Source organism: Ursus maritimus, unplaced genomic scaffold, assembly GCF_017311325.1.
Source record: "Ursus maritimus isolate PB19 unplaced genomic scaffold, ASM1731132v1 scaffold_35, whole genome shotgun sequence".
NCBI classification, from domain to species: Eukaryota; Metazoa; Chordata; class Mammalia; order Carnivora; family Ursidae; genus Ursus; species Ursus maritimus.
Window position 1 is genome coordinate 21,284,874 of NW_024426119.1, and position 26,946 is coordinate 21,311,819.

A 26,946-nucleotide genomic window follows, 5' to 3' on the forward strand; every position below is an offset into this window, starting at 1 on the left:
AGATACCTTGTGGGACATTTCCCCCTGGCTATCCTTAATGTTTCACTTTTAATAGAACATGTGAGAAAACCCGGCACATGGAAGTGACCCAGTAAATCTTTTTGCTATTTTTAAAGGCAACTGGAAAAACTGCCTCTCTTATATTAAAACTAAATTGAGAATCTTCTGTGGTGAAAGATGTTCCATTACCTTTACTAATAATAGATGTGAAATAGTATAAGAAATGACTTGCAAAATTACTTTGGGAACTATTTTCCTTTTTAAAAAATCTTTTTAAAAAAACTATAAAAATAATTAATATTCAGTGCAGATCCTTGGAAAATTCAGGGATACAAAAGAAAGAATTGGATGTAATCTCACTGTCCTCACATATTCTTAATATTTTGATGTATGTCCTTTTGCTTTTTTTCCTGTGTATATTTTCTCCAACAAAATGGTTTATTTTGTGCATACTATTTTGTAGCAAGATTTTTTTCTCTAAGTATATAATGAATGTTTTCCATGCCAATGCATCTTCTTTTACAGTATCTTTTTAATGGATTCAGAGTTTTATATTGCAAGCATCAGTCATATGTTAGTCAACCAGTCCACTATGGTAAGTTCCAATTTTTTGAGTTTACATTTTAATTGAAGAGAACCAAAAGCCTTTGTGTGTTCCTTTAAAAAGAAATCAGTTGTAGTAGTTAATGAATTTGACTGTAATTGACAGAACATCCCATTTTTCTACATAACAATATTGGTACAAAATTTTGGTGATTATTGTTATAAGAGTTTAAAGGGACTGAAAAAACCCCCAAAACCCACAAGAATAACAAAGCACTCAGGAATAAATTCTTAGATGTTTGAGATCTCAGAGCATGCAACAGCCCACTAGAAGGAAATCCTCCAGACTATAGACGTGGGCAGATCAAGGTTATTAATCAGCGGACCAGGAGAATCAAGCTGTAGGTTAGCTTCAACTTGAGACGACAGTGGATCCCTTCCTCTGCCAGTATTTGGGAAGCCGTATCATAAGTGGGGTAACTTGTAGTGTAATCTACACATTAATATACTTGTTTTTTCTTGTTAATCAAGGAGACTATCCCTGACTAATAAAAACCACTCAGGATTTGTCAAGCCTCTACATCCATATTTAATGGCAGGATATCCTGGTTACTTAGAAACTGTTGGCTGTGGAAACGAAAATGTGGACTTAGGCTAAAGGAAGAAGAAATAAGCAGAGGTTGTTATTCAAGAAAAAAACACATTTACCTAATCAAGAGAAGTAATGTGGAAAAATGATCTCTGAGACATTAGATTGAACTCTTAAAACCCCTGAAAAGGAGTCTTTTGGTTAATGTATTTCAGTTAAGCCCCCTTGGTTTACAAATACTGTAATTAAATGTTTCTTCTAATGAGCTGCTACCTTAAATGTTTGGGATATTGGCTAGGGATCCTTAGGGGCCCAGTTCTCAAGATACCAGTCTCCTGGGGCAGAGGTGGTACCTTGTTGGGTCCAAGGGTTTTCTAAGTCTGTGTCAGGAGCAGTGCCTTGGTCTTAGACTAATGCGTTGACCATGCAGAGTTTCCTCTTCAGTCACCGCCCGCTGGGGTTTGAGATCTAGTTTGTCTTTGCAGCTGGAGCCTCCGGTGTGGTGTGTTTAACAAGGATCTGGACAAAACCTATAGTGTGCAGCTTAACTGGTTAGAGTAAGGATTGGGATGTGTCATCTGAGTTGATGAAAATCTAAGTGATGGGGACATTTAAGTCAGTATCAATTTAAGAAATCTGTAAGACTTGGTTGTGATCTGTGCCATTCTGTATATTAAACCTAGATTCTTAAAATAATTATGTTCATGAGGCTAATCATCTCCTGTCTTCTTATTTGGCTTGCTTATCTATTGGTTGTTTTTTCAGGATTTTGTAGGGTAGCTGTCACAGACTAGGGTGAAATTTAATAAATCTGAATGAGTAGAGGCCAAATTCTTCTAAAATATGTGGGTGAAATAGATGGAGTAGTACCCCTCCATACAATTCCAGCGTGAAAATTTCTTCTGTTGGGCAGCAGTTAAGGTTTTATCACTATGAAATTACATAGATTGCGTTTATTCAGCATGTAGTCAATATAGAGACCCACACAGTCTCAGGAAGAGCACTGGAAATGCTTCTGTGCACGCTTTTCACTTTAGTCAACTCAGTTCCTTTGGTTTTCATTCTTCGCTGCCATCTCACAGTGACGTCGGATGCAGCTGGAGCTTAAAGAAGGGGCATGTTAATTAATTCCAGGGAAACAAAACTGCCTCAAATAATTAAGGGCATAACAGTCTCTTTAAAAGACTTCAGAGTTGGGTTTTTTTTCTTTTTTTTTGGCTTTTTTTTTTTCAAGGACTAGAGAAGGAGAATGGCACAGATTGTTCACTGGAGATCATTTTAAGCTATTGGTGCATCTTACAGACCTCATCTGATGTTTCTGATTTCAATATGAACCATTCAGGCCATGGAGTGATTTTTTTTTTTCCTTATTTTCTCTTGAGGCTCTCTCTGACTTTAGCGACAATTTTCAAGAGAGCAACCCCGTGAGCTTTGGCTTTGTCAGAATCTAAAAATGGTCCCTATTTTATTATTTTATTTATAGTTGTCATATTTTAGTTGAAACACAGTTGACCTAGCAAGTAAAAATTTGTGTGTACAAGTAGGGTGGCAAATACCAGGTCAGGTTGCCTGCTGGGTTATGGGAGGGAAGAAGAGGCTATGTGTGTCCCCATCACTGTTTTCTTCAGTTGATCTTGCCATTATGAGGTTTGATTTTTTGTTTGTTTGTTTGTTTATTTGTTTGTTTTTTATCTTCCAAATAGTTAAGGAAAGAGGGATTAGTGGACAGAGATAGCCAGAGTTAGGGAAAACCAGGTCAGGAGGTAAGTAGAAAGATCCTTTCCCTTTGATTGTCTTTGTTTTCCAACCCAACATTAGAAGCTTTTAACTTGTGACCTAACCTTCAAGGACACTGCCTTCAAGCAAACTAGAAAGTTTAATCTACTTATAATTTTAGTAGGTAAAAAAAGAATAAGAAGAAATTAACATGTAACATATGATGTATGGTTTTTTTGACAAATAAGAAGGTCTGGATTTTATTATATGTTGAAAATATGCTCAGAATCTTATGCATGTTTAGGACCTCAATTTCTGAAAGCATAATAATAAAGATGTAAAGAAAAAGAAAGGAAACAAAAATGTTAAAAAAAAAAAAAAGACTAAGAAAAGGGTGGTTTGAAATTGGGAGATTTGGGTATGATTACCTGAATATGTGTTACCATGTATGTGTGGGGCACACTGGGTTCTGTCCTAGGAAGGGAAACAGCCTGATAACTCAGGGAACCAGTGACTTGTCTACAAAAAATATTGGCCATTGTGCTGTAGCGGTAGCAAACTCAGAATAGGTGAAACGGAGGAGGCGCTAGAACAAACAGGTGGAATATAGATGCATGGTTATATTTCTACTTTAGTGCTTTGTACTTTGTGTTGTGATGTCTAATTTGGTTGGTTGTTCAGTCAAGTTAGTTGTAATTTTTATTTACGATTTCTGAAACTAGCTTCAAAATCTGTTTGGATTACCTGACTTTTTAGGTTTTTGAAAAATGTGTTTGAAATGGCTTTGCCATGTAGGGATTTGTGTGAACCAGATGTATTATGAAAAGAAAATAGAGAAAAGACTATTTACATCGTGTAAACAAGAGTTAAACTATATGCTCAGAGGTGACAGCAGGGTTGGTGGCTTCAATGAAGAAAAGTGAGAGTTCCAACTTTCATCTTGGCCTGAGAGGTTTTTGGCGCTTAGGGTCGCCATGTCAGAGAAAAAGTAGCTTGGGTAGACTTGGGTCTCTTAGAAGAGGACGACGCGTTCGAGGAGTTTCCTGAGGAAGACTGGGCTGGTTTAGATGAAGATGAAGATGCACATGTTTGAGAGGATAATTGGGATGATGACAACATAGAGGACGACTTCTCCAGTCCGTTAATGAGCTGAACTAGAGAAACATGGTTATAAGATAGAGACGCCATAACATCCACAAGAAGTGTTGAAGCAACCTGAACTTGAACCGTTTACTGAATTCTAGGACAGAGAACTCAGGATGGGACACTTGAAACAATATGGTTATTTCATTACCTGCTTGGATTTATTTTTGTTTCTGTAACACAAAAAAAATAAATGTTTTGATTAAAAAAAAGAGTTAAACTATGAATCTGAATGATTAAATAACAAGTACATAAAATGAATGGGAAATGCTTGAGAACAAATAAAAAGTAGCAAATAATGTGATATGGTGAAAAGCATGATCTCCTGTTTTAAGCTGAGCGTCTTCCTGTGTGACCTGGCAAAGTAATGAATGTACTCCCCTCCTAGGGCATCTGCAAGGTTATATATATATATATATATATATATGTGAATGTAAATCACACACATATATGTGTAAAGCTCTTAGCTTACTACTTGGCACATCATAATGGAATCTGTGAATATTAATTCTTAGTTGGTATTATTGGCTTGTCTATTTTTTTTTTTTTTTTTAAGAGAGAGAGAAAGTGTGAGTGGGGAGGGGCATAGGGAGAAGGAGAGCGAGGATCCCGACCAGGCTCTGTGCTCAGCGCAGAGCCTGATGTGGGGCTCAATCTTATGACCCTGAGATAATGATCTGAGCCAAAATCAAGAGTCTGACGCTTAACCAATGAGCCATCTAGGCGCCCCTATTGGCTTGTCTATTTTAAATGATTTGTAAAAATTCAGTTGCTTAAAAAAAAATCTTAGTCCTAATAAATCTCTCCTTATCATACTCTAAATGCTTTTGGAGGGTTTCAAGACATGAGTTATGAACACTATTACAGTTTCCCTTTATTCTAGGTAGGGTTTGGCCAGCAGTTCTCTTTCATGTATAATCTGTCTATAACTACACATTGTCAACATCATCTGCCATGGCTGTGACTTTCATCCCAGTCCTTTCTAAATTTCTCCATCAGTATTCTCAACCTTTTTTTCTGCTGGAAAGAGAAACTTATTCTAAATAAGGGCTCTTAAAGATCCTGGATCCTGTTGTAATTAACTGGATAACTAGCACTTTATACATAATATAAACATGTCATAAACTATTGGTTGAATCGCAAAAGCCAGTCCCAATCCCATCTTTTGCCAGTATGGAGGTTTACAAGACAAACATTCCCTTTTCTCACTTTTTTTTTTTCAGATTTAATTTATTTATTTGAGAGAGAGATAGTGAGAGAGAGCACAAGCAGGGGGGAGAGGGAGAAGCAGGTTCCCTGCTAGCAGGGAGCCTGATGTGGGGCTTGATTTCAGGACCCTGAGATCATGACCTGAGCGGAAGGCAGACGCTTAACCAACTGAGTCACAGAGGAACCCCACCCTTTTCTCACTTTTGTTGGAAGTTAGAGCTAGCTGTATAATACAGTTCTGGCTAATGTGTTATACCCAGAAACCTTTTGGAGGGCCTCTACAAAGGAAAAATTGCTTTTCTGGTAGATGGAACAAGCAAGAGAACAGTTGGGATGCATATCCTTTTCTTTATTCCATTCTGAAATGGGGACTACGATGTATGGAGTTGTGGCAGCAAAGTTGCAGTCATGAGGCAACTTGGCTGAGCATGCATTTAACAAGCTGAGATGGTAGAGTAGTAAGATGAAGAGTCTGGGTTCTTAGTGATGTTATCGAGCTGTCAGAACAACCGAGAAAACCTTCTCTGGACTTCTTGTTTCATACATTATTTTTTTTTTTTTTAAAGATTTTATTTATTTGACAGAGATAGAGACAGCCAGCGAGAGAGGGAACACAAGCAGGGGGAGTGGGAGAGGAAGAAGCAGGCTCACAGCAGAGGAGCCTGATGTGGGGCTCGATCCCAGAACGCCGGGATCATGCCCTGAGCCGAAGGCAGACGCTTAACCGCTGTGCCACCCAGGCGCCCCTGTTTCATACATTATTAAAGTCCTACCAGTTTAAGCTACTTGGTCAGACTTTCTGTTCCTGGTAGCTGAAAGCATTCCCAACTTAAACAAGTTGTAGCAGTTTTAATGTGAATAAAGTTAATATAAACTTGGGAGACATTTGTCTAATCTGTACAGGGTTATTTACACACAAAATAAATGTAGGTAACATGGGAATATGACAGAATCCAGGAGGTGAAACATTTTTTGACATTGCAAAACATGGATAGTAATATCAAATAACCTAGTCCTAGTCATAATTTCTAGGTTGTCTGGCTATCTCCTGAGTCCTTTCCCACTTTTTCTATGGCTTTTCAAAGTCTTGCTTTCCTCAGGCTTAGAATCCTGCACATGACAGAGGCAAGGACTAAAGTTTGAATAAGAAGAAAAAAGCTGAGGGGCGCCTGAGTGGCACAGCAGTTAAGCGTCTGCCTTCGGCTCAGGGCGTGATCCCGGCATTAAGGGATCGAGCCCCACATCAGGCTCCTCTCCTATGAGCCTGCTTCTTCCTCTCCCACTCCCCCTGCTTGTGTTCCCTCTCTCACTGTTCCCTCTCTCACTGGCTGTCTAAAAATAAAAAAAATAAAAAAAAAAAAAGCTGGGTCTGAATGAAGGTGAGGGAGTGGGAGATTTCAATTAAAAGATGAGTGTGTAGAGACCACACCAGTCTTCCAGCATGACTTGTTCCTGGGATATCTTGAAGTTCAGCATTCATGAATGTCAGTGGGGGAAGAAGAGAACAAGACATTAAAAAGACAAAGGAGAAGCCACAGCAGCGGCCTCTGCATTGAAGGCCTAGAAAAATGAAAAGCCCCTTCACCTTTGTGGTTCACTTCTGCTTGGTCTCTCAACTTTCACATGTAGCTTATGGTAAAGCCACACCACCCAGATGCTTCACCCAATCTTACTAAATTTTATTTTATTTTATTTTATTTTATTTTATTTTTAAGATTTTATTTATTTATTCGATAGCGATAGAGACAGCCAGCGAGAGAGGGAACACAAGCAGGGGGAGTGGGAGAGGAAGAAGCAGGCTCCCAGCGGAGGAGCCCGATGTGGGGCTCGATCCCAGGACCCTGGGATCATGCCCTGAGCCGAAGGCAGACGCTTAACGACTGAGCCACCCAGACACCCCAATCTTACTAAATTTTAGATTATCAAGTGACATTAAGATTTTTGGCAAGTTTGTCCTTTTGGTGTGAACATTTAAAGTAGAGGTACACAAGGAAGAGAATACATGTGAAAAACTACAGAAAACTCTTCCGGAAAAAAGTAGTTAGAAGATTAAGAAAATTTGACCATATACTGAGATGAACATGATAGTGGCATTTTTCACTGAGGAATTGCTCTCACTTAAGTTTTATCATTTGCTGGGACTCCTAAGTCAATGCCTCTTTTGCATCTTTTTAAAGCTAATCATAAAAGAAAACACTAACCCTTTGTGTAACTGAGGAAATAAATAAGCCAAAATATTGTCTACCAATGGCACAATGAGAGAATTATGCTTTAAATGGAGGCTGACACGTGCCACCTCCTATGCATGTTCTTCTGTCTTTTACATTGACCAGCGAGCTTGATAGGTTCATTGTTCTCCCACTAGATGTTTTGGAAATGGCTGGCCTTATTGATCTCACATTTCTGCAGATGCAGCATGGCCAGAGGATATGCTATTTCTGGTACAGAGTGAGAAAGAGTGCGTACAAGCACTGTGGGCAGGTATGAGAGGGCTGCAGCCACTGTACTGTTCGATTTAAACCTTACGTACAGGAGATGCAGAGTAACCACAGGCTTGGCTTCCCACTCAGCCCTCGTTCTCTTGTTCAACATTACACTCCTTGCTTTTGATCTTACTAGTGTCTGGTGTCCTGTGAATTTTAAAAAATTTTAGTTTACGTACATAAATACTTTCTTGACTGCTATTGTAAAAGATAACAGCATTTCATATTGATATGAATAGATATACCGGATATAGTGTTAAGTGAAAAAAGCAGAATGCAGTATATGTGCATGGATGTGTGTGTATATGCCTGTGTTCTGGAAGAGTTTATCCTAGGCTGTATAGATTAGTGAAAACAGTTATTTCTAGAGGTGTAATTATGGGAGACTTTCACTTTCTAATTTATCCATATCTATAATATTTAGATTTTTATATTTAGTATGTGTTTCTTTTGTAATTAGAGAAAACAAATATTTTCTTTTTTTTAAGTAGTGTAAACTTAATTTAAACTTAATTTCAAGTTAAGAAAAGGTGTCTGATGGTGTATGTGTATATATGATATATATAACATATTAAAATAATAATATATCTAAGCATTGTTCTCTGCTTTCAGAACTGAGAGGTCTCATTCCTGATCCTTTTTTAGTGTTGGAATTAGCATCTTGGATTAGATTTGAATTAAGCACAATTTCCAGGAGTGGGGAGAGAAAGAGAAATGCCGCCTATACAGTGTGACTTGGAGGGTACTTGAGAGATCTACAAATAAAAGAAAATCCGTAAAGAGCCCTCTCAACTCAAGAAACTAACAAACAACTTGATTAAAAAGTAGGCAAAAGATTTGACTAGACATTTCTCCAAAAAAGATAAACAAATGGCCAGTAAGCACATGAAAAGATATGCAATATTATTAATCATTGGGGGAATGCAAATCAAAACCACACTAAGATAATACCTCACATCCATTAGGATCTCTGTTATCAAAGCAAAAACAGAAAATAGCAACTGTTGGTGGAGAGGATGTGGAGAAATTGGAACCCGTATACACTGTTGATGAGAATGTAAAATAGTGTGGCTGCTGTGGAAAACTGTATGAAAGCTCCTCAAAAAAAAATTAAACATAGAATTGCCATACAATCTCCGCTTGATATATAACCAAGGGAATTGAAAATAGGATCTCGGAGAGATATTTGTACACCCATGTTCATAGCAACATTATTCATAAAAGCCAAAAGATGTAAGCCACTCCAGTGTCCACTAACGGATGCATCATACATACATATATGTACACACACACACACACACACACAATGGAATATTATTCAGCCTTTTTTAAAAAAATATTTTTCTTTATTTATTTGACAGAGAGAGAGAGAGCACAAGCAGGAAAGGGAGAAGCAGGCTCTCTGCTGAGCAGGGAGCCTGATGCAGGGCTCGACCCCAGGACCCTGGGACCGTGACCTGAGCTGAAGGCAGTTGCTTAACCGACTGAGCCACCCAGGCGCCCCTATTCAGCCTTAAAAAGGAAGTAAATTCTAACATAAGCTACAACATGGCTGAATGTTGAGGCCATTATGCTAAATGAAATAAGCCAGTCACAAAATGATAAATACTATATGATTCCACTTATGTAAGGTACCTAGAGTAGTCAGATTCATAGAGACAGAAAGTAACATGGTGGTTGTCAGTAGCTAAGGGGAGGGAGAAAAGGGAGAGTTCTTATTTAGTGGTCACAGAGTTTCGATTGTAGAAGATGAAAAAATTCTGTGGCTGGATGATGGTGATGATAGTGTAACAATATGAATGTACTTAATACTACTGAGATACAACTTTAAAAATGGTGAAGATGGTATATTTTATGTTAATGTTTACTTTACCACAATTAAAAATAATGATACAGGGGCGCCTGGGTGGCTCAGTCGTTAAGCGTCTGCCTTTGGCTCAGGGCGTGATCCCAGAGTCCTGGGATTGAGCCCCGCATTGGGCTCCCTGCTCGGCGGGGAGCCTGCTTCTTCCTCTCCCACTCCCCCTGCTTGTGTTCCCTCTCTCGCTGGCTGTCTCTCTCTCTGTCGAATAAATAAATAAAATTAAAAAAAAAAAGATACAAAAAGAAAACCCCTTAATACCTCAGAAGTGTCTCTTCTGAAACTATTCCTATGCGTTCTTTGCAAGTTGTTATTTTGAGAGCATAAATATATTTAATGTCTTATGATGAACAAGGGTCAGTCCTTTCTTCAGTGAGAATGAGACAGGTAGCTAGAGGATGCATCTGGAGCTGGGGATAAAGAAAAACTGCTTCAGTACTGGAAAGGGAAAAGAAAGGCCCATACTTTGGGTCCCTGACAATAGTTTCAGTTAGATTATAGTTTTGCCTTGTCCTGGCCCAGCCCCACAGAGTCTCACATCCAACAGGATCTTCAGTGTTTTTATGAATCTTGAATGATATATATATATTTTTAAAGATTTTATTTATTTATTTGACAGAGATAGAGACAGCCAGCGAGAGAGGGAACACAAGCAGGGGGAGTGGGAGAGGAAGAAGCAAGCTTATAGCGGAGGAGCCTGATGTGGGGCTCGATCCCGGAACGCCGGGATCACGCCCTGAGCCGAAGGCAGACGCTTAACCGCGGTGCCACCCAGGCGCCCCTTGAATGATATTTTACCTGTGAAAAGCTTTTTCGAATTTCAGACAACATACCTGAAACAGCAAGACATTTGCAGAGATTCATCAAATCTTTACCCCTGCTTTCTCATTGGAGTTTAATACAGGTGATTCTTTACATAGTAATCTTAGTCTATGGCTGGTATTTCTTAAACATCAAATGAAAGACAAACTGTAAAGGAAAAAGAATATAAGCAATTTAAACTTCACTGCAGCAACAACAAAACTAAATGCTGTAAAAGACATTTGCGTACATTCTTTGAAATTTGTTGAGCTTTGCCATCCCAACCCCTCATTGCACCTGCCACTGGTTACTTTTAAGGCTTTTCTCTTTGTTTGTAGTTTTTGTGTTTGTTTAGATTTACTATGATGTATCCTCTCCACATACGGTCTTCTTTTCATTTAGTCTGTTACGGGTCCTTAGAGCTTCTTGCTCTAGCTTAATGTTTTTCATCTGTTTTGGAAAATATTCGGCCAGTATCTCCTCAGATACTAGTTCTGTCCTATTCTCTCTGTCCTTCTGGGACTCAGTTACATATAAGTTAGACCATTTTACTTTATTCCATATGTCTCGGATTCTCTTTTCTCTATTACTTTTTCTATTTTTGGCTCAATATGGTTATTTTCTACTGACCCATCTTTTACTTCACAAATCCTCTCTTCTGCTGTGTCTAGTCCTCTAGTCCATTGACTGAATTCTTAATTTTAGTTATTGTATTGTTCAGTTCTTAAAGTTCTACTTACTTTTTAAAAAATATTTTAAGTTCTTTGGAAAAATTACCAACTATTTGCATATCTTTAAATAATTTAAATATAGTTACCACTCTTTGTTGAAGTATAGTTGACATATAACATTTAGTTTCACATGTACAACATGATGATTGAATATTTGTATATATTGGGAAATGATCACCACGGTAAGTCTAGTTAACATCCATCACCATGCACAATTACAATTTGTTTCTTGTGAGGAGGACTTTTAAGATCTACTCTCAGCAACTTTCAGAAATGCAATATAATATTAACTGTAGTCACTATGCTGTACATTACACCCCATGACTTATTTATTTTGTTACTGTGAGTTTGTACCTTTTGATCCCCTTCACCCATATCACCCCCTCCCTCCCCCGAGGCAACCACCCATCTGTTCTCTGTATTAATGAGCTTGGTTTTCAATCATAGTTCTCTTAAAGTTTCTGTTTGATCACTGCACTATCTGGGTCCCTGGTGGATCATTTCCTATTGTTTATTCTCTTGGTTTTTGGTCCTTTCGTCTTTCTTCCCTGGCGTGTCTACTAATTTTTTGTTGAATGAAGCATATTCTATATGAAAAATTACAGAGGCTCTGGGTGATACCTTCTTGTAGAAATGATTTAATTTTCTCCTGGCAGCCAGACTGATGGCCTTGTCCAGTTAGGGATTACGATGTTTCACTGTTTCAGGCTTCGTAAGGGTAGTCAATTTCCAGTTTGGCTTTAATCTTAGCGTATAATGTTTTAAGGATATCAAATGAAAGCTGGGGTATATTCCCCAGATCTTTTTTCCTTCCTAGCCCTGAACTCCAGTTTTTGTTTCCTCACCACTTGGGGTGCCATAATGTCTATTTAGCTGTTTAGCTTCTTACTGGTTGCTTTCTGCTTGGTTTCTCAGCCACTTTTCCTGCACATCTACGATTTAGAAACTGACAAAATGCTCCAAGGGTAAATTGTGAGCAACTACTTCTTTTTCTGCAAGATCCTGGCCTCTTCTAAACTTGGAGTTCAAGGCTACAGGTCCAGCCAACTTTTGTCTTTTTAGACCTGTGAGACTACCACAAGTTCTGGGTCAACACACAGAAGGGAGCCTCCATACCCCATAGGTTGAATTGGCAAAAGGAGTAGTAGTAAATGTAGGGCTCATCTAGGTGCATTTCCCTTTTCTCTGGGATCTTGGCCCCTCAAATCATGATTCTTTGGTTACTCTTCCACACCTTTAGTCTGCATTTTTAAATTTTTAAAAAAAGTTTTTAAAAGATTTTATTTATTTGACAGAGAAAGAGAGCATAAGCACAGGGAGTGGCGGGCAGAGGGAGAAGCAGGCTCTCCACTGAGCAGGGAGCCCAAGGTGGGACCCAACGTCAGGACGCTGGGATTATGACCTGAGCCAAAGGGTCTGCTCAACCAACCGAGCCCCCCAAGCGCCCCTTTAGTCTGCGTTTTATCTTAGTTTTTCTCAGTGCGAATGTTATTTTGATGCAAGTTACTTCATCTTATTTAGAACCGGAAGTCATTTGGTAAGCAATTTTATAAGTACGGAAGTACTTATGCAGATGCAGGAATTTTTCAGATGATGAACTTCCTTTTAAATCATTTTAAAGAACCATTCTGGTAGGTAAAATAACGATTTATAAAAACTTTATTTCAGGTATCTTATCAATTATTCCAAAGATGTATAACCCAATAGATGTGTGTGTGCTTGTAAAGTAAACCCCAAAAAGGGTTTTCCATTTTTTAAGGTGGACTCCTTTTTTCTAATATTTTTGGAATTTTCACAGTTTTGTTGGTTGTATGGCATGCAAAATGGAAACCTAATTTTGGCTAGTAATCAGTTTATGATGTGTTTATGCAAAAGTTGTTTTGCTTTTTTAAATAATAATGTGTCTTAGAGATAAATTGGAATTTGTTTAAATTTTAAAACTAACCAAACTTAAGCTAACATATGTATATTTCTATAACTAAATTTTCTACATACTAAGTTACTTCCATAAGCAAATTTATTTTTATATTATAAATTTATTGGATATAAATCTTTTAAAAATCTATTATTAAAAATAGGGTTGGGGCACCTGGGTGGCTCAGTCAGTTAAGCGTCTGCTTTCAGTTCAGGTTATCATAGTAGGTTCCTGGGATTGGGCCCCTCCTTGGGCTCTCTGCTCAGCAAGGAGTCTACTTCTCCCTCTCCCCCTTTCCCTCCCCCTGCTTGTGCCCTCTCTCTCTCTCTTTCAAATAAATAAATAAATAAATTTTTTTTGAGTTTCTAACTGGGGCACCTGCCTGGCTCAGTCAGAAGAGCATGTGATTCTTCATCTCAGTGTTGTGAGTTTGAGTCCCACATTGGGTGTAGAGATTACTTAAATAAATAAAAACTTTAAAAAAGAACAGAGTATAACTTATTTTTTATTTGGAAAATATGGAATACCCTGGTGAAGAATTTTAAAGTAAGTGAATAAATAACTATTCTCCAAAGACAACAAATGGTAATTTTGGATGTAGTTTCTGTTGTAGATACTGTGCTATACTGCCCAGATCTGTCTTGCTACTGCAAGGTTGTTGGGAATTTCCTCAGCTTAAAAGAGCCATTTGCCCAAGGACATATTCTTTTTTTAGGGCAGCCTGTGTCCCATGATTATTTGATGCAGGGTATGAAGACCCAGCCTTATTGTGCCATTTCAATTTTGTAGCTCCGTGTGAAATTGACTGAGGTCTTTGTTAGGTCTGCATTGTAGTTCAGCTTCTCCCTGTCCCCAATCATGTTTTCCTCCCTTCCTCCTATAGCTGTAGATCCCAAGGGCACTCCCTGATAAACTGCCGGTGTACTAATCTCCATTTCAGAGCATGCTTTCTGGGGAACTCAAACTGTGACAGTCCCTTTCTTGCTTTTTCCAAACTTTTTTTTAAAAAGATTTTATTTATTCATTTGACAGAGAGAAAGATAGCCAGCGAGAGAGGGAACACAAGCAGGGGGAGTGGGAGAGGAAGAAGCAGGCTCCCAGCCGAGGAGCCTGATGTGGGACTCGATGCCAGAACGCTGGGATCACACCCTGAGCCGAAGGCAGACGCTTAACGACTGCACCACCCAGGCGCTCCAACCATGCATTTTTTATACAGTCAAGATTATTTTATATATATGCATTTCTCATATATGTATCTGTGCAGTCTTTTTCACTATTTACGACAAATATTTTTTCTTGTTATTTAAAATTGTTTATTTTTCAGATTATAATATGGATTAGACAAAGTTTTAAGTTATTTCCACAGTTTGAGTATTATAAATAATGTTTTGAATATTTGTTAAATACATTTTTGTATGTGTTTTGGACTATTTTCATAGAATCAATTCCTAAAGATAGAGTTGCTGAGTATTTTTAAGGTACTTTAATTAAAAAAAAAAAAAATATATATATATATATATTGCTAAATTGTTTTCCAGAAAGGCTGTACCAGTTTATACCCCCATCAGCAGTACATCAGTGTCCTACCTCAAGTGTCCCATTAATATAAATATTATCTCTCCTTTCCAAAGAGGTGATATTGAATATAACTTAAACTTTTATGAGTAATAGGTCATTTGACTAATAGTGCAAATAGTACTTTGAAGCTCTCATAGTCTACTAAGGTGTGTAGGATATTTGCCCATATGCTAATTCATATTACCTCAAGTCAAAAGTTTTAGAGGGCCTGCATTGTTCATTATGAGACTATAAAATCTTATTTTTTGCTACTCTCTAGTTCCCAGAATGTTTGCAGCTTCTCTTCTTCTGCAATGGATACTCTCTGGAAGGTCTTCCTAGCTTGTGGGGAACCTTCTTTAATCCCCAGCCACTTTGTATAACTTGACATCCTCTCTCGCCTCAGCCACATGCAGCTAGACCAGCGGCGGCAGCATCTCCTACACTGGCCATTCCACGTCCATTTCCTGGCGCTTTCCCAGAGAAGGGCGGCTCACTCATTATGGTTAGACCTATAGACTCGAAGCTTGGGAGCTATGTGGTGGGCATCTTCCGTCAGCCGTGGGGCCCAGAAAAGAAGGTTGCAGATGTGAACAGAGGAGCAGAGATGAGAAACTGAGAGGGATTGATTAGCTTTCTGAGCCCCGCTTGCAGTTCTTTCCGAAGCCTTATTCCTGTCCTTAGGCTTCATGAAGGGCTCCATATCCTTAAAATCCTCCTCACCTGCCTAAGTTAACTCAAATTAGTTTGTTACTTAGGACAACATTACTTTTCTGTGTTTAAACTGATGTGAACTTGGAACAGACGAAATTGTAAACTAAGACTACAGGTAGAGTCTGAATGAGAACTTAAGGGGCCCCTTCAAGTAAAGCTTGAGTGCATGCAAGGGTTCTTCTCTTTTGAACCCCCAGAGGCTATTTTTGCCTTTTTTCTGAATAGTGTTCTGGACAGTTGAATTGTAGCCACGTTGTAAGTCAATTTAATTTTTTTCGTGCTTTAGGCAGAAATATATTTTTTATACATAAATCTCAAGAGGGATTATTGGCTAACATTGGCTTTTGTCAATAGCATAAGGAATACTGATTTGCCAATTGGATATTATTGAGACCTATGTAATTCTCAACAGTTAGCATTTATTTAAAAGTCTCTGCAATAGTTGGTTTTCTAGGTATTGAAGTGCTCAGGTAGATAAGTTCAGCAGAAGTATTAGTACTTGCCCAGAGCTTGGCACCTGGGTAGCATTACAAGAAGTAACATTCTATCTTTTATTTAATCAGAATAAGTTTTGTTTTGATAACAATTATCTGGAAGGAACTCTGACTAAATACTGCAGTATATTTGTAACTCACTGCTATGGGACGATGATGTGCTTTATAGAGTCGATATGCTTTTCCATTGGCAGGAAAGCTTTGAGAGCTTTAGTACAGAATCAGGGAGACCCTTGTCCCTTTCCTTGTTTATTCTTTTCTTTTTTAAGTTTATTTATTTAAGTAATATCTACACCCAGCATGGGGCTCGAACTCACGACCCTGAGATCAAGAGTTGCATGCTCTTCCGACTGAACCAGCTAGGTGCCCCTGTTGGCTTTTTCTGATTCCCCACCCAGAGATTTCATTTTATGTTTTCGGTAATACTAGCGTTTGGGTTGTAGTGTGGATGAATTAGCGAAAAGCCATTCCTACGAACAGGGAATGTTTTATTGAAGATGAGTCATTGATGATGAGTCAAAATGTCTTTTGTTTGGAAACCAGGGATGGCACTACTTAGTGATGAATGCATGTTTTCTTCATATGAGAGAGGGAAGATATATGAGTCCGTATTGCTGATTCTCCTCCCTGCCTCATTCTTTTCTATTACAGGTTGAGCTGTCATACTGTGGGTGGTGGAGCGAGGGGCCAGTCAGTGAAACTCGTTAAGCTGGTAGTTCACCATTGGGCTTCTTGTTCTTTTTTCTAGTCTTGTATAATGCAAGCTAAAAACATAGTTTCATTATATTTGTGTTATAAACAGTTTATTATTAAATACAGATTATTTGTAGTTTTAGTGGAAAGGATATATTTTTACCCATATTTCCCCCCACTTCCTGCATACCCCACCTAAGTAAACCAAAATTTAATGATGTCTGTCGAGGGTGTGTAGCGGTGAGTCAGAATGCTCAATATCTCTGGTGTTTGGAGCCGTTGCCAAGGTTTTAGTCACTCTGAGGCGCATAATGTTTTCCAGAGCATAATATGTGAGTAAGTAGCATGTTTAACTGCTAAAGAGCACATTTTTGAAATGGAAGGAACATTCTCCATGCTTTGCTAATGTGTTGTGGGCAAGAGTGGCTGCATATTCATTTTATGGCTCAGTAATTAGTGACGCAAAGTATAAGAAATCTGATTTGCGAACTCTGCGGATTTAAGATCATTTGCCATCCTCTTAATCTGTGACTACAATTAAATCACTCTCAAAGTTTTTGCTCTGATACATAGTTCACCTTGGACAAGAGGCAACTCTTTTTTGTCCCTTTCTCTCAAAACATGTTAACTGACTCTTGAGTGTCGGGGTTCAAGGCCTATTCACATGTGACCTGGGATAACCTCTCTTCCCTGAGATCTTGGTAGCAGCCCAAGAGTTCTACAAGCTCCAGTTCTCCTCCCCTCACATTTTCTTGATTCAGAGCCTAAGCATTGGTTCTGAGTTTTCTTCTATGATTAAAAACAAATGCAGCTTTTTCTTATGGAAAAATCTAAAACATATACTAAAGTAGGAAAAACAGTACAGTAAGTTCCCACGTGTCCATCTTCCAGCTTCAGCAATTCAGTTCACGGCTAATCTATCCATGCCCAGTTCTGCCCTCCTATGTTATTTGGAAGGAAATCCTGTACATTTTTGTCATTTCATCCCATGTATTCCAGTGTGTATCTTTGCAGAGAAGAGTGATTGTATCCGGCCTGACTGCTATTCTTTGAAAGGTTTGCTCTTACAAGTTTGGCCCTTGGCCGGCATCTAGGAACTTAGATTTCAGGAGGGTTCTCTCACCACCTTAATGGTGAACAGCTCATTGCGCCTAAGTTTTCTGTACAAACGATGTGGTTCATGCTGAAAACCTGCTTTCCTTCTGGGAGTCTGTAATCTTGGTACATGCCAGGCCGAGAGGGTTTGTGTAACCAGCCCCCAATAAAATGTTGGGCACTGAGGCTCTAATGAGTGTCTCTGGTAGATGACATTTTGGAACTCGTTGTTGAGGGAACTAAGCACATCCTTTGTGACTCCACTGGGAGAAGACTCTTGGAAGCTTGCACCTGGCTTCCTCTAGACTTCACCCTATGTACCTTTTCCCTGTGCTAATTTTGCTCTGTGTCCTTTTGCTGTAATAAATCCTAGCTATGAGTACAGTATATGTTGAGTTCGAAGAAACTTCTCTAGGAAATCACTGAACTTGGGAGTGGTCATGGAGATCTTTGAAACAATATCTCTAATACAAACACTTAAAATATCCACACTACCATTTTATACATAAAATGTTCATAATAAGTCCTTAATATCATCACATTCAAGGGACACCTGGGTGGCTCAGTTGGTTGGGCGTCTGCTTTTGGCTCGGGTCATGATCCCGGGGTCCTGGGATCTAGTCCCACATTGGGCTCCTTGCTCAGCAGGGAGCCTGCTTCTCCCTCTCCCTCTGCCTGCCACTCCGCCTGCTTGTGTGTGCGCGCTCACTCTCTCTCTCTGACAAATAAATAAAATCTTAAAAAAAAAATAGAAGAAGATCAATGATAGAACTTTGGAATTGGGGAAGAACCTTTAAAAAAACATCACATTCAAGTCAGTTTGCATTTCCAGTTGTAGCATAAACGTCATCATCTTTTTTAGTTTGTTCGAATCGAGGTTCAGATATTGCAGTCGGTTGGTGTTTCTCTAAATCTCGATCTACAGGCTTCCTCTCCATCTCTTCTTTTTCCCTTGAAATTTATTTGTTGAAGAAGCTGGGTCATTTGTCCTATAGAATTTCCCAGTCTGGTTTTTGCTGATTATATTGCCATGGTGTAGTTTAGTGTGTTCTATAAATTGGTAGTTGGATCGAGAGGCTTTTTGTGTGAATTCTTTTTTTTTTAAGATTTTATTTATTTATTTGACAGAGACAGAGACAGACAGCGAGAGAGGGAACACAAGCAGGGGGAGTGGGAGAGGAAGAAGCAGGCTCATAGTGGAGGAGCCTGATGTGGGACTCGATCCCAGAACGCCGGGATCACGCCCTGAGCTGAAGGCAGACGCTTAACGACTGCGCCACCCATGCGCCCCTTGTGTGAATTTTTGAACGCCAATGCCTTCATGTGGCCTGAGGCTATGCCTTAATTTCCATTTGATTAATGTTTGCCAAGTACTTTGAGGTACTTGGATAAAAGGAGTTCTAACATAAAATATCTTTGTTTTCCCTAGCATGAGACTAGATCTTTTGACACTTGGAGCCTGACTCACTGTCTTTAGAGAATCCAATCCAAAGTATATGGCTTAGTGTTCTTTACCTGTCTTTCAGGTATTAAACCTGGCAGAGTGCCCTGAGCTAAAGCTGACTTTAATTATCTATGGCTCGTACAGTTCTGTGCTGTCCAGATATTATGTATAGCTGGAAATGTAGTTTTAAAAAGTGTATCTTACTATTTTTTTAGGACCCTAAAACTTAAAATAGAAAACATCAGAACGCAGGACGCCTGGGTGGCTCAGTTGGTTAAGTATCTGCTTTCAGCTCAGGTCATAGCCCCGCATTGGGCTTCTGGCTCAGCAGGGAGTCTGCTTCTCCCTCAGCCTGCCTCTCCTCCTGCTTGTGCTCTCTCTAGGATGAATAAATAAAATCTTAAAAAAAAGAAAAAAGAAAAGAAAAAGAATACATCAGAACCCTACTAAAATCTGTAAACTCCAACATGTAGTAATTTGCTATGCAACAGAATCCTTTAATATCTCAGTAACTAGGGGCACCTGGGTGGCACAGCGGTTAAGCGTCTGCCTTCGGCTCAGGGCGTGATCCTGGCGTTAAGGGATCGAGCCCCACATCAGGCTCCTCTGCTAGAAGGCTGCTTCTTCCTCTCCCACTCCCCCTGCTTGTGTTCCCTCTCTCGCTGGCTGTCTCTCTCTCTCTGTCAAATAAATAAATAAAATCTTTAAAAAAAAAATCTCAGTAACTAAGTTCTAATTAATGAGCTATTAAGTTCTTCTTACTTCAATTCTATAGGAATAATCTGACAGCAAGGGTCCAATGTAATTATCATCTTTGGAGATATGCCTTTTTGAAATGACTGTGTGTTTGGACATTTAAAAAGTATTTAGAGGGGCGCCTGGGTGGCACAGCGGTTAGGCGTCTGCCTTCGGCTCAGGGCGTGATCCCGGCGTTCTGGGATCGAGTCCCACATCAGGCTCCTCCACTATGAGCCTGCTTATTCCTCTCCCACTCCCCCTGCTTGTGTTCCCTCTCTCACTGGCTGTCTCTATCTCTGTCAAATAAATAAATAAAATCTTAAAAAAAAAAAAGTATTTAGAATACAGATGTACACTTTAAAAATTTTTTATTTTTAATAAAATACACAACATAAAATGTCCCATCTTAACTGTACAGTTCAGTAATGTTAAGTACATTCATACTGTGCAACCAATCCCTGGAACTCTTTTCATCTTGCAAAACTGAAACTCTCTACCCATTAAACAACAACTCCCTGTGTCCTCCTCCCTCCTGACCCTGGCAACCACTTTTCTACTTTCTGTCTATGAATTTGGCTACTGTAGGTACCTTGTGTAAGTGGAATCATAACAGCATTTGTCTCTTTGGCTTATTTCACCTAGCTTAATACCCTCAAGGTTCATCCATGTTGCAGCATGTTTTAGAATTTCTTCCTTTTCAAGGTTGAATAATATTCTACTGTATGTATAGACTACATTTTGTTTATCCATTCATCTACTGATGGATATTTGGATTGCTTCCACCTTTTGGATATTATGAATAATGTTGCTTTGAACATGAGTGTACAAATATCTCTTAGAGACCCTGCTTTCAATTCTTTTGGGTATATATTATTGCTGGATTGGATGGTAATTCTGTTTAATTTTTTTTAAAGAACTTCTATACTGTTTTCCATCACAGCTGGAAATTTTACATTCCCACCAACAGTGCACAGGCATTCCAGTTTCTCCACATCTTCTCCAACACTTGTTTTATGGTTTTTGATAGCAGGCGTCCTAATGAGTGTGAAGTCGTTTCTCATTGTGGTTTTGATTTGCATTTCCCTAATGATTAATGATGTTTAGCATCTTCTCATGTGCTTGTTGGCCATTTGTATATGGAACCATTGCTTTGGAGAAATGTCTGTTCAAGCCCTTTGCCCATTTTTAGTCACATTGTTTATTTTTTTGTTGGTGTTGAATTGTAGGAGTTCTTCATGTATTCTGGGTGTTAACCCCTTATCAGATATATGATTTGCAAGCATTTTCTCCCGTTCTGTAGGTTGCCTTTTCACTCTTGATCATGTACTTTGATGCACAGAAGTTTTTAATTTTGTTGTAGTCCCATTTATTCATTTTTTTCTTTTGTTGCCTGTGCTTTTGGTGTCATATCCAGAGAATCATTGCCAAATCCAATGTCAGGAATCTTTTCTCCTATGTTTTCTCCTAAAATTTTTATAGTTTTTGCTATTACATTTAGCTCTTTGATTCATTTTGAGTTAATTTTTAGATGTGGTGTAGGGTTAGAGTCTGACTTCACTCCCTGCAGTTACACTTTTGCAGTTTGGTTTAATGATGCATGAGCACATTATCTCGAAGGTGCTGGGGGGAGACCTCAAGGTAGTTACATTATTGACAACTGGTTGCTGTGGGGAACTTGCCTTAATGCCTCCTCCTATGGGTAGTTGTTACTGACCTGTCTCATTTTCCCCCAGAGTCTTTCTGAGTTTTAAGAAATAAGATAGCTACATTGTTAGATAATACTTATTATTTATTAAATTGTAATTATTTGTAATTTTTAGATTCTTAAACTTTTTATTATGAAAAGTTTTCAAACATAAACAAAGAAAAAAGAATAGTAAACAAATTCCCAAGCACAGAATTTCAACATATGTCAGCATTTTGCACATTTTGCTTCATTGATTGCCTTTCCCAGCTCTTTTTCTTTCTGGAGTATTTTAAGGTGAATCCCAATTATTTTAACATTTCATGTTTTTAATATGCTTAATGTAAACATACTGATTTCTGACCAGATATGTGTTATGTTAAAATATGCTTTTCCTGTGCTTTATAATAGGATACTTGCACAGTTGACCTTTGAAATATGTGGGGGTTACTGTCACTGACACCCCACACAGTCAAAAATCCAAGTATAACTTTTGTCTCCCCCGAAACTTTGCTAATAGCCTACTGTTGACCAAAAGCCTTACCAATAATATAAACAGTCGATTAACACATATTTTGTATGGTTTATGTATTATTTAATATATTCTTATAATAAAATAGAGAAAGGAAAACATTCTTAAGAAAATCATAAGGAAGAGAAAAAATATATATATATTTTGAAGAGAAGATGTATTTACAGTACGATATTTATTGACAAAAATCCACGTATAAGTGAACCTGTGCAGTTCAAATCTGTTGTTCAAGGGTCAGTCGTATAATCAATTCATATTGTTTTAAGCCCTTGGACTAGCATCAGCAGCATAATTTTGATATTTGAGATTGTTTTAGAGTTTTGTAATTTTGCATATTTACTCTATGGCGTTTCTTTGGTCATATCTGCAATAATATGCTGCCAAAGTCTCAGGAACCCAAACTGTAGTTATAGCATGCTCTTTTGGAAAAACTGCTTTTACAGTTCTGCACGTTAGAATGTGGTTTCCCAGAACTCATCGTTTACAGATACCAGCTACATATATTTATTAACTGCTATAATGAGAGCTCACAGGAAAGATAACAAAAATATGCGTCTTTTTTGCTTTCTCCTTCAGTGTTTTGAGTCCTAGTGGATATTATGTAACAAGACCAACCACCTGATCCATTGTTCTTTCAACTCTTTACTTTTTTTTCAAACTGGAGAATTTAACAAAGTTCAGTAAAGTGGGGAATTTTTTGATATAGAGGAAGCACTATGTGGTCAGGGAAGTGAGGGAGAAGCAGGGGCTTGATCCCAGGATCCATTATGACCATTGAATTGAAAGATAATCAGAGGCCTCATCCACGGTTTGAGTTTTCTTCTTAGTCTTTGTATTGCCTGATTGTCCAATGCTACTGGAACCCAAACGTGGGCTCCAGATAGGTCGTCTCAGCAGGCTGTTTGAAGTCCTACTCAGTAGGACTGTTTGGTAATTTTGGGGGGTAAGGTTGAGTGGGGCCAGAGGTTTCGAGAGCTCTTGCCGTATAAGTAAGTTAGTTCCTTCAATCCGGGACTTATTAAGACTATACGTAGGGCCTGGAAACCCAAGAATGGTGGTTAAGGAGAATGCGAAATCGAAACCGGGAAAAACCGTGGTGTAGCACGCTGCTCTTTACATGCCTCAGATAATTTTGTGTCTTTTAACCTTTTTCTCCTCTCTGAGAGCCCCTAAATTTTTAATATTGAGGTAAAAACTCCCATCACAGTCTTCTTTAAATGTAGTTAAGAAGCATTCATACGTAACACAAATACTAACATAATACTTTCTTAAGAAAACCCACATTCCCCATGCTGACATTTCAAATTCTGAATGTCTTCTACTTGACCCACATGACTGAAGGGGTGTATCTTTGTTGGGAATCTTCTACAGAGACTCGATTGTGGGCATCCGATGACTCCATGGGCATGAAGCAGTCAAGCGTGCACACTTGGCCTTTAGAATCGGCCCCCACTCCTTTTAGCCTTTTAGGAAAGCAACAAGGGAGAAAGTGTAATTCTGTTTTTCTTTTTAACATCATCCTTATTTTTGTGCTGTGTATCATTTCCTTTTTTCTCTGTTTTTGGAGAATTTTACCTAAGTTACTATTTGAAAAAAATCTGCGAAAGGCTTTTGTTTGTTTGTTTTCAACTGGAAAAGACTCTCCTGATTTATTAATGGGTCTCTTTAAAAATGTGAAGAAAACGAAACTATTAAAGAGAGGATGCCTCTCAAAAGGAGACATTTGAGCTGAGGTTGGGTAAGAAAGCTACTAACAGCACTGTGTAATGGAGAGAGAACCAAAGTTGGGACTAGACATTCTTGGGTCAAGTCCTGGCTCCTCCATTTACTAGCCATGTCATCTGGGCCAAGCTACCTTACCTCACCCGACCTCCGTTTTTTCATTTGTAAGACAGGGCTAACAATGCCTAATGATAGGGCAAAATGGACCTTGGTGCTTTGACCTCCTTTGACCTTGATCAGTAAGAGAGGCCTGGCCGTGGCGTCCTTTTTCCACTCCCTCCCTTACTCCCACCCCCAGTTTAACACAGAACCTTATTCACAGAGGGACTCAATGAATACATATAGAATTAAAATTTCATTTGAAAATGAATAGGAAAAATACAGAAGAAGAATGTGATTTAAGCAATTCATAAAAATGAAAAATACCATAAAAATGTTGGTAGGACTATATCCTCTTGTCTGTTTATTTTTTTAAATTTTTTAATTTAATTTTTTTAGATTTTATTTGCAAGAGAGAGAGAGCGAGAAAGAGCATAAGCAGGGAGGTGAGGGAGAAGCAGGGGCTTGATCCCAGGATCCTGGGATCATGACCTGAGCTGAAGGAAGCTGCTTAACTCACTGAGCCACCCAAACACCCCTCCTCTTGTCTGTTTATGATAATGATTATCAGTTTAAAATAATCCTATGTAGCTATTTAATACTAGGCTCTTGAAATCATTTCTAAGGTTTAGCCCAAAGGATTTCCCATAGTGTTTTCAAAAGAACAACAAATAGATTTGCTTGTTGTTATGGAAAATATTTAAGAAATTTAAACATTATTATCATAATGCTAAAAAACAGGACAGCCATCTTTATTCTATGTTAAAGTTGTGGGGCTTTTTCTACTAAAAATTTTTATTTTTTTGTCTGTTTATTTCACCATTCCACTTCCTGGCTGTGGTGTGTAAAATTACATTCATATAGTAGAAATATGTATAGTTAGTACCCATGGAAGTGGTTACTTAATAAATCTAAAAACAGAAAAAGTGTAAATATTATGCTGATTAATATTTTTCTCTTTATTTCATTTCAGTACATTGGTCAGTGCTACCTAGGGTAAGAATTTCTAAAAAGACACCTTGTTATTCAAGAATTTAGTATCTCATGACCTGATTGGAGGTTTCATGTGGGAGGGGCAGAGGGAGAAGGAAAGAGAGAATCCCAGCCAGGCTCCATGCTCAGTGCAGAGCCTGATGTGGGGTTATATCTCATGACCATGAGATCATGACCTGAGCCAAAATCAAGAGTTGGATGCTTCACCGACTTGAGCCATCTCACCACCCCTAGAGATCAACTCACTTCTTTTAAACTAGCCACTTAACTCCTGTGACAAAACTTGAACTCTCTAGGAGTCCCCTTAATTCCAGTAGTATTTGAACATGTGCTCTATACCAAAAACTAACGATGTACTATATGTTGGCTAAAACTGAACATAATAAAAAAAAATCTGCTCTACGGGGTTCAAATTCAATATCCAAAACACTTTTTGGCATTGAAATGATTCGCCACCTGACAATCTTTGTTCACATCGCCAACTCTATTCTTTTTTAAAGATCAGTGTTCTATCATTACAGATCATTAGTAGAGGAGGAGTAATTTAAAGTATTAGGAACTTCTGTGTCAGTTGAAGCCGATTAGAAATAAAGATCGTTTTTAGCGACGGGTATTTCTTAGCTGAGAAGAGTTCTGTAATTATTCAACTGATTCTCTGTATTATGATCACTCAAAAGAACGGGTACTTTATTCAATTAAAAAAAAGATGATTAGGGGCGCCTGGGTGGCACAGCGGTTAAGCATCTGCCTTCGGCTCAGGGCGTAATCCTGGCGTTATGGGATCGAGCCCCACATCAGGCTCCTCTGCTATGAGCCTGCTTCTTCCTCTCCCACTCCCCCTGCTTGTGTTCCCTCTCTCGCTGGCTGTCTCTATCTCTGTCAAATAAAAAAATAAAATCTTAAAAAGAAAAAAAGACTATTAAATCAGAAAGTATTTGGGGGAATAAGGATACAACTGCAAGTTTTGGTTCTATCTACAAAGTTGTTTATTAATTTAGGAATATAAAAATGCACTCTATTCTATGGCATCTCTGTAATGACCACTTTGGAATATTTAAATCTGCAAAAGTCTGTGAAAATTGAAACAGTGGTCAGGGTTAAAGCTTACCTCCTGCCTGTCTTTTTCTGGTAATAAAAGGAGCTAGGAGGGTACAATGCTTTTCCCCTGAATATTCACCTCTTCCTTCCCCAGCTATGGGAACAGGGACATATGTGTGTGTGTGTGTGTGTGTGTGTGTGTGTGTGTGTGTGTTCTGCTGTAGCTACACAACTACCCAGGGCCTCTTGTGTCCCAGTTCTTCAAATTCTAATTCAACTGTACTTTTGAGGAAAATGTAATGTGTAAGAAGGAGGCACACATATAAAATGTTCAACTTCTTATAAATGTTGTAGAATACTTTCGATTCTGCTGGTATAGTTATTTCGTCATTTAGTGAATTAATCTAATCAATTTAATTTTTATTAAAATGGAGCATCAAGGGTTAGCTACCTGTTCCCCTGGGTCACTTGTCTGTGTGTCAGGGCTCAACAGTCCCAGCGCATACTAACAAATCTTTGAAGAGAGGTTTAAAAAGCAGTCTCTCCAGTTCTGACTGACTTCCTAGGGAGGCTTCCAGCTCTCTAGCAACCCCCATGCTTTTCCTGTTTGGGAAAGGGCTGCCTACAATCGCTTTCAGAAGGGATCAACACCACCAGAAGCAAGGCTTTTGATCAGAACTGCTCATTTCTATAGTGTGACATTAGTCATTTTTCCAAATTACTGTGCTGTGTTGATAAAAGTTGAAGAAGCACAGTTAGGGTGATGATGAGGATGTGGACACAGCCATAAGCTTAGGAAAAGGTTCATCGGGTCTGGGAATGGATTTTTCAAATCCTTGCCACTATGTCTTTTAAGGTCATTTGCTCAATTAAAAGGCCTTCAGAACCTAGGATATTGGGGGGGGGCATATGTTTTTCTAAATTATGGGATTTGAATAAGTGGGAAGAAATGTTAGGTGCTGAGGATGGGTTTTTCAGGATTATCTAGGTGTTTCTTGCCTGTTAAAGGCCTCACACACATTGCTTTTTATATTACCAACTCTCTAATACCACCCAGATGTCACTTTTTCCATCTCCTTCCTACTCCTGAGACTTCTGCCAGGGCATTGCCATCATCAGTGTATCATAAATGAATTGACAGTGCTTGCCATA

At 38.6% G+C, this 26,946-nt stretch overlaps 1 pseudogene; it reads right to left on the reverse strand.

Moving 5' to 3' along the window:
• The window catches only part of LOC121100188, a 62,640-nt pseudogene that overhangs the window by 23,506 nt on the left and 12,188 nt on the right, over positions 1–26,946 (reverse strand).